This window comes from Anomaloglossus baeobatrachus, unplaced genomic scaffold (genome assembly GCF_048569485.1).
Source record: "Anomaloglossus baeobatrachus isolate aAnoBae1 unplaced genomic scaffold, aAnoBae1.hap1 Scaffold_201, whole genome shotgun sequence".
Taxonomy (NCBI): Eukaryota; Metazoa; Chordata; class Amphibia; order Anura; family Aromobatidae; genus Anomaloglossus; species Anomaloglossus baeobatrachus.
In genome coordinates, this window is record NW_027441971.1 from 39,428 (window position 1) to 52,174 (window position 12,747).

The 12,747-nt window shown below is 44.0% G+C and overlaps 2 non-coding genes and 2 pseudogenes across 2 annotated transcripts; all 4 read left to right on the plus strand.

Annotated features, from left to right (window-relative positions):
- Positions 1–973: 973 nt before the first annotated feature.
- LOC142260895 (U2 spliceosomal RNA) lies at positions 974–1,180 on the plus strand (annotated as a pseudogene).
- A 1,585-nt stretch (positions 1,181–2,765) lies between these two features.
- LOC142260946 (U2 spliceosomal RNA) lies at positions 2,766–2,956 on the plus strand. Its single transcript, XR_012728785.1, has one exon. It is a non-coding gene; the product is annotated as a U2 spliceosomal RNA (small nuclear RNA).
- A 6,543-nt stretch (positions 2,957–9,499) lies between these two features.
- On the plus strand, positions 9,500–9,709 carry LOC142260945 (U2 spliceosomal RNA; annotated as a pseudogene).
- A 1,586-nt stretch (positions 9,710–11,295) lies between these two features.
- LOC142260963 (U2 spliceosomal RNA) lies at positions 11,296–11,491 on the plus strand. Its single transcript, XR_012728798.1, has one exon. It is a non-coding gene; the product is annotated as a U2 spliceosomal RNA (small nuclear RNA).
- The last annotated feature ends 1,256 nt before the right edge of the window (positions 11,492–12,747 follow it).

A 12,747-nucleotide genomic window follows, 5' to 3' on the forward strand; every position in this document is an offset into this window, starting at 1 on the left:
GTCTTCATTATATTAAGACGGTAGTAATCCTAATGGGAAAGAACAATAAAGGGGCCTACATGGTGAGGTATATGGCGGGCTGGATGCTGTATGGCTTGTGTTGGGTAAAAAGGGATGCACGTGTGCCTGTGTCGTTCCAGTGCCCAGTCTGGTACGACATAATTGAGAGGTTTATTAGAAAAAATGATTTGCTGGCTGTACCTATGAGTGAGTTCAGAGCAGCGAAGAGAGTGATGAAAAGGATGAGAGCGAATGAGGTAGAATGTAATATTAATGATTTGAGAGGGAATGATGTGTCAGATGCATGGAAGAAACTGAGTACACCGGGTATGTCTAATAAGCAGAGGGATGTTGTGTGGTTGGCATTGCATGATATACTACCTGTGAGAGATGTGCAGAAGAGAAGGGACCTGATTAGAACGGATGTGTGCCCACGGGAGGGATGTGGTGCCCGTGAGACCGTGAGACATGTCATGTGGGACTGTGATTACGCCTATAGTGTGTGGAAATGTGTAGGAGGCCTGTGTAAGGGGCTGGCTGGTGTGAACCATATTAATTGGAGGGTGGCTATGTTTGGCATTGGTGCATGTGGGAGTGTTAAAGAGAGGATTTTGTGGCTTATCATGGCTTGTGTGATGGAAAGCTTATGGGATGTCAGAAATTTGGGACTTTTTAAAAGGAAGGTGGTTCCTATTAACGACTGTGTAAGATTAATTCTTTCCAGACTTTATGTTATTTACCAATGGGATAAGAGTAGAGGTGGTGGTGGATTGGACGCTGAAGGCATATGGAAGGTTTTAAAGTGGCATTATTTGGTGCAGTATCAATAAGAGGTAAATTCTCTGTTTTTCAGTATTTTCTGTTTTTTTGTGATACTTTCTTTGGATATGTACTGCAATACTTTCTAGAAAATTAAAAAAAGAATAGAACCATTGTGATGAGTTTGGATAAACAGCAAAGTTGTAAACTTGATATTGTTGTTTTTAACTAACCTGAATGGTTTTAAAAAAAAATCAAAAAAAAAAAATCTGTTCTTATCAGTTTAATATCTGATACGTCCCCTATCTGGGGACCATATATTAAATGGATTTTTAGAACAGGGAGATGGAAAAAGAGCTTGCTCTGTCCACTCCACGCATTGACCTGGTATTGCAGTACCTCCAGGACCGGTGCACCCCTTCTTAACCCAGTTTCCAAAAGCAGAACTCAATTCACCTGATTCATATTAGCCCGATTAATGAATTGAAAGAAAGCATACAACTTCATATGCACCTCAATTTGGCCCATTCACTTTTCACACTTCAAACTCCTTTTGTTTTTTATCTTTCACACTTTTTACTTGCTTTATTCATCCAAATAGCAAACTCATCACTACTCAACTTGACCAACTCTGCTATGTCCCGTGCAGTATCTTGTTCTCAGGCTAATCTAGATCATGTGCAATTGAATGGAATAGATCCCTTTTGGACAAAGTGGATTCTATTGCTGCTGCTGCTGCTGCTGCAGTGACCACAGGTGTGAGAAGATCTACAATTGGCATCTGGTGCTATCTCTCCGCCTACACTCCAAATAAAGTTTCCTGTTTATTCCTATCATGCATTGTTTTTTGGGCTTTTCTTTGAGCAATGATGATGTCTTTAGTGGTCTGTTGGCTCACCCTCCTGGAGGAAGAGTTTGCTTGCTCTTGGACATTCTAAAAGAGAGGTCATGATAGACATTTAGCTTCTGAGCCCAATTGGGGACGGTCATGGGTGATGAATGTTTTGCAACCTGCTGCAAAGCCTGATACTGCAATATAAGGAACGTCAAATATTAAGAATGGGCGGCCTATGAAAGAATTAGTACTTTCATTAAGTATACTTAAACGGCTAATTGGGAATAGACAAACTGTAAAAAGCCCTCTGAGAAAGCCCCTCTCTAACCTTTGTTAGTAAGCTTTTCTGTAGTCTGCCTGTTGATGTATTTTCCGTTTGAACAGTGCACAACATGAAGAGACGGAACACTGGCGGCTTGTCACAATGCCCCCCGCTGACATCACAATAGCGCTGCTGCCTAGAAAGCTAGCTGCGCAGCAGAAGTTTCTCTTTGGGTGGGAGGTGGGCTAGTGGAAGGAGGGGGCAAGCTTTTTTTTTTTTTTTTCTCGGGTGGTAGGGGGATGATAGGAGAAGGGATGCGGGTGGTGAGATGGGTACAGAGGGCAGGGTTTGGGGCTGGGAAGGGAAGGGAAAAGATTAGGGTTTGGGGATGATGAAAGGGCGTTCTACGGGTAAGGATGGCAAAGGGTGGCAGTGACGGGAAGTCAGGCGACCTGTCCTGTCCGTCTTTTTGTATCATGAATTGGAAAGACTGCAAGGGGGAGGGGAGTTGCTTGTACCCAAAAGGAGGAGTTATTCAGATTCATTGCAGTGGGCGGCGGCTGCAAAACGCACCATTCTTCTTGTTTTTGCTCTGCAAAGCAGCCTTTTCAAGGGTTGGCTTGGGTGACAAAATGTCTTCTGTAGGCGTGGGTTTGTCTCCCCTCACTCTCTCTCCCTAAGATGTGTCTGGCATAGGCCAGGGTGCCACTCGAGGCCCAAACCAATTCTGGTTATCGCTTCTCGGCCTTTTGGCTAAGATCAAGTGTAGTTTGGGAGGGTACTACCTTGGTTGGTGCTGAAAGGTGCCAGGGTATTGCACAACTGCTGGCCTTGGGGGAGTGTGCATCGTAGGATGTCATAGCCCTCTTGTGACGGACAGTTACCTGGGCAACGAGAGGCGGTCACTTTATTATTTTCAAACTCATCCTTCAAAAAAAAAAAAAAAATCTGTTCTTATCAGTTTAATATCTGATACGTCCCCTATCTGGGGACCATATATTAAATGGATTTTTAGAACAGGGAGATGGAAAAAGAGCTTGCTCTGTCCACTCCACGCATTGACCTGGTATTGCAGTACCTCCAGGACCGGTGCACCCCTTCTTAACCCAGTTTCCAAAAGCAGAACTCAATTCACCTGATTCATATTAGCCCGATTAATGAATTGAAAGAAAGCATACAACTTCATATGCACCTCAATTTGGCCCATTCACTTTTCACACTTCAAACTCCTTTTGTTTTTTATCTTTCACACTTTTTACTTGCTTTATTCATCCAAATAGCAAACTCATCACTACTCAACTTGACCAACTCTGCTATGTCCCGTGCAGTATCTTGTTCTCAGGCTAATCTAGATCATGTGCAATTGAATGGAATAGATCCCTTTTGGACAAAGTGGATTCTATTGCTGCTGCTGCTGCTGCAGTGACCACAGGTGTGAGAAGATCTACAATTGGCATCTGGTGCTATCTCTCCGCCTACACTCCAAATAAAGTTTCCTGTTTATTCCTATCATGCATTGTTTTTTGGGCTTTTCTTTGAGCAATGATGATGTCTTTAGTGGTCTGTTGGCTCACCCTCCTGGAGGAAGAGTTTGCTTGCTCTTGGACATTCTAAAAGAGAGGTCATGATAGACATTTAGCTTCTGAGCCCAATTGGGGACGGTCATGGGTGATGAATGTTTTGCAACCTGCTGCAAAGCCTGATACTGCAATATAAGGAACGTCAAATATTAAGAATGGGCGGCCTATGAAAGAATTAGTACTTTCATTAAGTATACTTAAACGGCTAATTGGGAATAGACAAACTGTAAAAAGCCCTCTGAGAAAGCCCCTCTCTAACCTTTGTTAGTAAGCTTTTCTGTAGTCTGCCTGTTGATGTATTTTCCGTTTGAACAGTGCACAACATGAAGAGACGGAACACTGGCGGCTTGTCACAATGCCCCCCGCTGACATCACAATAGCGCTGCTGCCTAGAAAGCTAGCTGCGCAGCAGAAGTTTCTCTTTGGGTGGGAGGTGGGCTAGTGGAAGGAGGGGGCAAGCTTTTTTTTTTTTCTCGGGTGGTAGGGGGATGATAGGAGAAGGGATGCGGGTGGTGAGATGGGTACAGAGGGCAGGGTTTGGGGCTGGGAAGGGAAGGGAAAAGATTAGGGTTTGGGGATGATGAAAGGGCGTTCTACGGGTAAGGATGGCAAAGGGTGGCAGTGACGGGAAGTCAGGCGACCTGTCCTGTCCGTCTTTTTGTATCATGAATTGGAAAGACTGCAAGGGGGAGGGGAGTTGCTTGTACCCAAAAGGAGGAGTTATTCAGATTCATTGCAGTGGGCGGCGGCTGCAAAACGCACCATTCTTCTTGTTTTTGCTCTGCAAAGCAGCCTTTTCAAGGGTTGGCTTGGGTGACAAAATGTCTTCTGTAGGCGTGGGTTTGTCTCCCCTCACTCTCTCTCCCTAAGATGTGTCTGGCATAGGCCAGGGTGCCACTCGAGGCAAAAACCAATTATGGTTATCGCTTCTCGGCCTTTTGGCTAAGATCAAGTATCTTACCAGAAGGTTCCCAATTGCTACCCTTGGCCTTGTAGCTTAAATGGCTACATGCTGCTATTGGGGGTAGTGAGCGGGAAACGAGAAGGCGACGCCTTTTTGCTAGGATCGTTTGTCTTAGCAGGAGGTCCTCAATTGCTACCCTTGGCTTTGTAGCTTAAATGGCTACATGCTGCTATTGGGGGTAGTGAGCGAGGCTGTTAACCCTTGGTGATCCAGGAGGTGTTTTGGAGATGGGCGTCACAGTCCGTTTTGCTGGGACCGGGGATACCCGGGTCCGTTTTGGTTTCCGTATTGATGTCGCAGAGGAAAAGTTGCAGCATTTCCATCTGGAATACTTGGTGAACAAAGTTCTATATGACATCCTGGATGTGAAGAAGAATGAGATCGTTTGTCTTCAGGAGTTCAGACGCAGTGGACGGTATGTGCTTGTCCTTTCCCATATTGGCGCTTGCCAGAATCTTTATCGGTCCTTGTTAATGAATACTACTAACTCTTTGCTGAGTGGACTTAACTTTACCCTGCTTTATTCTAAGGGCGATGTTCCTTTAGTGGTGTTTATGCACAACCCTTTTGTTAATGTGGCAGAAATCACAGACTTCCTGATGAAGCATTGCAGCTATGTTCAGTACTCACACAAAATTACCAACAAGGAGGGACTCTGGACAGGCAAGCATAAATATTTTGTGCGTTTTGGGGTGGACCCTCAGGGCCCTGGGGGTCTCCGCCACCCTCCCTCTACTTTTCATATTGGGAAAGACTCTGGTTACCTGTTTTATCCAGATGCCCCTTTTTTTTGCCGGAAATGTAATGTTTTTGGTCACACTCAGGATAAGTGTCCTTATGAAGCAACCTGTAGGAAATGTAACCAGGTGGGGCACATGGCTAGGGATTGCAGCAACCCCATTGTTTGCAATGCTTGTGGAGAAGTCGGGCATGCCTATCGGGACTGCAGGAGCCGCACTAAGACCAGGCTATACGCTCAGGTGGTCGCAGAGGTCCCTGTAGCTCCTGTTAAGGCTGCACCAGCTGCTAGTCACCCTGTTGCTGTTTCTGCTAATGACCCTGTTCTTCTCCCTGTTACTACTGCTCAGGATTTGGATAAAGCTCCTGCAGTCTCTCCATGTCCACCTGATCAAGGAATGGAGGTCTCCGAGCTGGAAGCTGATCTCCCTTGTCACTCTGCTGCCTGTGGCGAGGGGGAAATCGAGGAGGATTTGGGCAAGTCCCCTGCCCTGTCATGGGGTACAACAAAGTCTCTGGTGAGCAAAGATGTTAGTCCAGCTGGGCAGGGGGATTTTTCTGCTTCAGCTGCAGTCAGGTCATCGGAGGAGGGGGAGTTTATGGCTGCTAAGAAATTAAAGCTTGCAGACAAGGGGTGGAGCACTGTCAGTACTGCAAGTGCAAGCCCTTTGAGTGATCGGGTCTACCCTGACATTAGTTTTTCACCTGGAGTTGATGATTTTTTTGGGGAGGTTGCAGACACTCACTGCTTTGTGTCTCCCTGCCAGCCTCCAGACGGAGAAGGTTGAGGCGAAGATGGCCAGCTTACGGTTACCTGGTTAAACTGGTAAAAACATGGCTCCCAAAACTACATGTAATGTCCTATCCTTGAATGTGAGACAAATTAAATCCAGAGGAAGAAGAGCTACTATCCTTAAATATATTTCTAAAATAGGTGCAGATATCTTTTGTTTGCAGGAGTGCGGACTGTTTGATGCTCCTACGGATCAAGATTGGCCTCATGGACAACACATTTGGTCTGGTTCGTCTGTAAATAAAAATGATTGTGTGGGGATTCTGTTGGGTAACAAGGACTTTTCTTTTGATAGTTATACAGTAGTGGAGGTGGGGAGACGTATCATTGCAGTTATTAACTATAGAGGGTGGCGGGTTAGGATTGTTAATGTATATTGTCCTACGAGAAAAGAAGATCGTTTAGCTCTGTTAGAGAAAGTTGGTTTATTTTTGCCAGGAAAAATGCCTACTATTTTTGTTGGGGATTTTAATTGTACGACGGAAGGTAATATGGATGTAACCGGGAAAAAGCTGTTACATATCATTTCTGATTTTTCTTTCTCAGATGCAGCTGTTGTAAAGCTGGGCAATCCACCACCACCTACGTACAAGGCGGACAGAGGAGGTGTAGAATCACGGATTGACCGTATGTTTTTTTCTAAAAATATTGAGTGTGTAAGGTTTGAACAGTGTGCGGTTCCTTTTTCGGACCACGAATGTTTGAAGGGTGTGTTCAGAGGTGATGGTGGACTTGTAAAGAGGGGTGGTGTATGGAAGTTAAATGTGAGATTGCTAGACGATGCAAAAGTGATGAAAGAGTTTAAAGAAGAGTACCGAAGATGGAGGTACTACAAAAACAGGTTTGCAAGTGTGTTAGAGTGGTGGGATTGGGTTAAAGGGGAGATTAAAACTTTTTTTAGGAAATGGGGCTACAAAAAAGCTACCATGTATCGTAATAAATTTAAAGATGTGAATACTCGGATTGATTGGTTACAAAAGTGTAGTAGGTCTGGGATTGATGTAAGTGATTCGTTGGTGGAGGCAAAAAATGAGTTGAAATGTCTGATTGAGAAAAAGGGTAAGGAAATTATCTATAGGACGAAAGTTGAACATTTGGATAAGAATGAGAAATGTACCAGATATTTCTTTAAAAAAATGAATGGGAAGAAAGTAGATATGGATGTGATTGTGGATGAGAATGATGTTCCTGTGACTGGTGAAAGTGTGATTGACGAGGTGAAAGCCTTTTACAGCAGACTGTATGGAGAGAAGTGGATTGATTCTGGTCTAATGACTGAAGTGTTGGCTAGCATGGAGTGTAGACTAGGCAAAGATGAGTGTGAGGATTTGTGTGATGAGGTGGTGCTGGATGAAGTGAGAAAGGTTGTGTTTAGTGCACAAAAGAATAAAACTCCTGGAAAGGATGGCTTGCCAATTGAACTATATGTGAAAGCATGGGAGTGTATGGGCACGGATCTGACGGAGATATGTCAGTATATGTGGGAAACTGGTATGCTGTGTGACTCTATGAAAGAAGGGGTAGTGGTACTTATCCATAAGAAGGGGGAAAAGAGTAAATTGGGGAATTGGAGGCCTATTACGCTTCTGAATTCTGATTATAAGGTTTTCAGTAAACTATTAGCTAATCGTATGCGTGAAGTGCTTGGGAAGGTTGTAAAGGATGATCAAGTGTGTGCTGTGCCTGGAAGGAGCATCAGTGATAACTTGTTGTTGTTGAGGGATGTTATTGGTGACTGTAAGACTAGAAAGCAGAAGTGCATGTTGTTGGCTCTTGATTTTGAGAAAGCGTTTGATAGGGTGTCGCATGTTTTTATGTTTGAGGTCTTGAATAGTATGGGTTTTCCTAAGAAGTTCTTGGATGGTGTGAGATGTCTGTATGGTGGTGTGACAAGTGAATTCTTAGTGAATGGATGTTTGAGTGGGAAAGTACAGATCAAGTCAGGTGTCCGTCAGGGGTGTCCAATGTCCCCTGTTTTATTTGTCAGTGTGATTGAGCCTTTGTTATGTATGATCAGGCGTGAGAAAATGATAAGAGGGATGTTAATACCTGGTAGTGGCGGTAAGAATGTGAAGGTGCTTGGCTATATGGATGATGTAGTGATAGTGAGTGAGAGTATTGCGTCTATGACTAGAGTAAAGCTGTTGTTGGATTTCTTCTGTGGCGCGTCTGCTTTTAAAGTCAACTGGAATAAATGTTGTTTTAAGTGTTTTGGTGATAGTAGTGTTAAGATGGACGGAGTGACAAGTGTGGATGGTCCAATCAAAGTGCTGGGTGTGTTGTTTAATGATGATCTGAGAGGTACGGAGAGTTGGGAAGAATGTGGATTGCGGATTGAGAGGAAACTGAATTTCTGGAGAATGCGGGATCTGACATTGAATGGTAAAGTTTTGATAATTAAGGCCGTGGTGCTGCCGATTCTCCTTTATATCTCTGGGGTCTTCCCATCCCCATATAAAAAGATAAAGAGAGTAGAGAAACTGATTTTTACCTTTTTTTGGGGAAGCAAAATGGAAAAATTGAAACGAGAGCATTTATACAAGGCCTGTCATTATGGGGGTTTAAACTTTCCAAATATTGAAATCTTTCTTAGTCTTCATTATATTTAGACGGTAGTAATCCTAATGGGAAAGAACAATAAAGGGGCCTACATGGTGAGGTATATGGCGGGCTGGATGCTGTATGGCTTGTGTTGGGTAAAAAGGGATGCGCGTGTGCCTGTGTCGTTCACGTGTCCAGTCTGGTACGACATAATTGAGAGGTTTATTAGAAAAAATGATTTGATGGCTGTACCTATGAGTGAGTTCAGAGCAGCGAAGAGAGTGATGAAAAGGATGAGAGCGAATGAGGTAGAATGTAATATTAATGATTTGAGAGGGAATGATGTGTCAGATGCATGGAAGAAACTGAGTACACCGGGTATGTCTAATAAGCAGAGGGATGTTGTGTGGTTGGCATTGCATGATATATTACCTGTGAGAGATGTGCAGAAGAGAAGGGACCTGATTAGAACGGATGTGTGCCCACGGGAGGGATGTGGTGCACGTGAGACCGTGAGACATGTCATGTGGGACTGTGATTATGCCTATAGTGTGTGGAAATGTGTAGGAGGCCTGTGTAAGGGGCTGGCTGGTGTGAACCATATTAATTGGAGGGTGGCTATGTTTGGCATTGGTGCGTGTGGGAGTGTTAAAGAGAGGATTTTGTGGCTTATCATGGCTTGTGTGATGGAAAGCTTATGGGATGTCAGAAATTTGGGACTTTTTAAAAGGAAGGTGGTTCCTATTAACGACTGTGTAAGATTAATTCTTTCCAGACTTTATGTTATTTACCAATGGGATAAGAGTAGAGGTGGTGGTGGATTGGACGCTGAAGGCATATGGAAGGTTTTAAAGTGGCATTATTTGGTGAAGTATCAATAAGAGGTGAATTCTCTGTTTTTCAGTATTTTCTGGGTTTTTTTTGTGATACCTTCTTTGGATATGTACTGCAATACTTTTTAGAAAATTAAAAAAAGAATAGAACCATTGTGATGAGTTTGGATAAACAGCAAAGTTGTAAACTTGATATTGTTGTTTTTAACTAACCTGAATGGTTTTAAAAAAAAAAAAAAAAAAAAAAAAAATCTGTTCTTATCAGTTTAATATCTGATACGTCCCCTATCTGGGGACCATATATTAAATGGATTTTTAGAACAGGGAGATGGAAAAAGAGCTTGCTCTGTCCACTCCACGCATTGACCTGGTATTGCAGTACCTCCAGGACCGGTGCACCCCTTCTTAACCCAGTTTCCAAAAGCAGAACTCAATTCACCTGATTCATATTAGCCCGATTAATGAATTGAAAGAAAGCATACAACTTCATATGCACCTCAATTTGGCCCATTCACTTTTCACACTTCAAACTCCTTTTGCTTTTTATCTTTCACACTTTTTACTTGCTTTATTCATCCAAATAGCAAACTCATCACTACTCAACTTGACCAACTCTGCTATGTCCCGTGCAGTATCTTGTTCTCAGGCTAATCTAGATCATGTGCAATTGAATGGAATAGATCCCTTTTGGACAAAGTGGATTCTATTGCTGCTGCTGCTGCTGCTGCAGTGACCACAGGTGTGAGAAGATCTACAATTGGCATCTGGTGCTATCTCTCCGCCTACACTCCTAATAAAGTTTCCTGTTTATTCCTATCATGCATTGTTTTTTGGGCTTTTCTTTGAGCAATGATGATGTCTTTAGTGGTCTGTTGGCTCACCCTCCTGGAGGAAGAGTTTGCTTGCTCTTGGACATTCTAAAAGAGAGGTCATGATAGACATTTAGCTTCTGAGCCCAATTGGGGACGGTCATGGGTGATGAATGTTTTGCAACCTGCTGCAAAGCCTGATACTGCAATATAAGGAACGTCAAATATTAAGAATGGGCGGCCTATGAAAGAATTAGTACTTTCATTAAGTATACTTAAACGGCTAATTGGGAATAGACAAACTGTAAAAAGCCCTCTGAGAAAGCCCCTCTCTAACCTTTGTTAGTAAGCTTTTCTGTAGTCTGCCTGTTGATGTATTTTCCGTTTGAACAGTGCACAACATGAAGAGACGGAACACTGGCGGCTTGTCACAATGCCCCCCGCTGACATCACAATAGCGCTGCTGCCTAGAAAGCTAGCTGCGCAGCAGAAGTTTCTCTTTGGGTGGGAGGTGGGCTAGTGGAAGGAGGGGGCAAGCTTTTTTTTTTTTTTTTTCTCGGGTGGTAGGGGGATGATAGGAGAAGGGATGCGGGTGGTGAGATGGGTACAGAGGGCAGGGTTTGGGGCTGGGAAGGGAAGGGAAAAGATTAGGGTTTGGGGATGATGAAAGGGCGTTCTACGGGTAAGGATGGAAAAGGGTGGCAGTGACGGGAAGTCAGGCGACCTGTCCTGTCCGTCTTTTTGTATCATGAATTGGAAAGACTGCAAGGGGGAGGGGAGTTGCTTGTACCCAAAAGGAGGAGTTATTCAGATTCATTGCAGTGGGCGGCGGCTGCAAAACGCACCATTCTTCTTGTTTTTGCTCTGCAAAGCAGCCTTTTCAAGGGTTGGCTTGGGTGACAAAATGTCTTCTGTAGGCGTGGGTTTGTCTCCCCTCACTCTCTCTCCCTAAGATGTGTCTGGCATAGGCCAGGGTGCCACTCGAGGCCCAAACCAATTCTGGTTATCGCTTCTCGGCCTTTTGGCTAAGATCAAGTGTAGTTTGGGAGGGTACTACCTTGGTTGGTGCTGAAAGGTGCCAGGGTATTGCACAACTGCTGGCCTTGGGGGAGTGTGCATCGTAGGATGTCATAGCCCTCTTGTGACGGACAGTTACCTGGGCAACGACAGGCGGTCACTTTATTATTTTCAAACTCATCCTTCAAAAAAAAAAAAAAAAAAAAATCTGTTCTTATCAGTTTAATATCTGATACGTCCCCTATCTGGGGACCATATATTAAATGGATTTTTAGAACAGGGAGATGGAAAAAGAGCTTGCTCTGTCCACTCCACGCATTGACCTGGTATTGCAGTATCTCCAGGACCGGTGCACCCCTTCTTAACCCAGTTTCCAAAAGCAGAACTCAATTCACCTGATTCATATTAGCCCGATTAATGAATTGAAAGAAAGCATACAACTTCATATGCACCTCAATTTGGCCCATTCACTTTTCACACTTCAAACTCCTTTTGTTTTTTATCTTTCACACTTTTTACTTGCTTTATTCATCCAAATAGCAAACTCATCACTACTCAACTTGACCAACTCTGCTATGTCCCGTGCAGTATCTTGTTCTCAGGCTAATCTAGATCATGTGCAATTGAATGGAATAGATCCCTTTTGGACAAAGTGGATTCTATTGCTGCTGCTGCTGCTGCTGCAGTGACCACAGGTGTGAGAAGATCTACAATTGGCATCTGGGGCTATCTCTCCGCCTACACTCCAAATAAAGTTTCCTGTTTATTCCTATCATGCATTGTTTTTTGGGCTTTTCTTTGAGCAATGATGATGTCTTTAGTGGTCTGTTGGCTCACCCTCCTGGAGGAAGAGTTTGCTTGCTCTTGGACATTCTAAAAGAGAGGTCATGATAGACATTTAGCTTCTGAGCCCAATTGGGGACGGTCATGGGTGATGAATGTTTTGCAACCTGCTGCAAAGCCTGATACTGCAATATAAGGAACGTCAAATATTAAGAATGGGCGGCCTATGAAAGAATTAGTACTTTCATTAAGTATACTTAAACGGCTAATTGGGAATAGACAAACTGTAAAAAGCCCTCTGAGAAAGCCCCTCTCTAACCTTTGTTAGTAAGCTTTTCTGTAGTCTGCCTGTTGATGTATTTTCCGTTTGAACAGTGCACAACATGAAGAGACGGAACACTGGCGGCTTGTCACAATGCCCCCCGCTGACATCACAATAGCGCTGCTGCCTAGAAAGCTAGCTGCGCAGCAGAAGTTTCTCTTTGGGTGGGAGGTGGGCTAGTGGAAGGAGGGGGCAAGCTTTTTTTTTTTTCTCGGGTGGTAGGGGGATGATAGGAGAAGGGATGCGGGTGGTGAGATGGGTACAGAGGGCAGGGTTTGGGGCTGGGAAGGGAAGGGAAAAGATTAGGGTTTGGGGATGATGAAAGGGCGTTCTACGGGTAAGGATGGCAAAGGGTGGCAGTGACGGGAAGTCAGGCGACCTGTCCTGTCCGTCTTTTTGTATCATGAATTGGAAAGACTGCAAGGGGGAGGGGAGTTGCTTGTACCCAAAAGGAGGAGTTATTCAGATTCATTGCAGTGGGCGGCGGCTGCAAAACGCACCATTCTTCTTG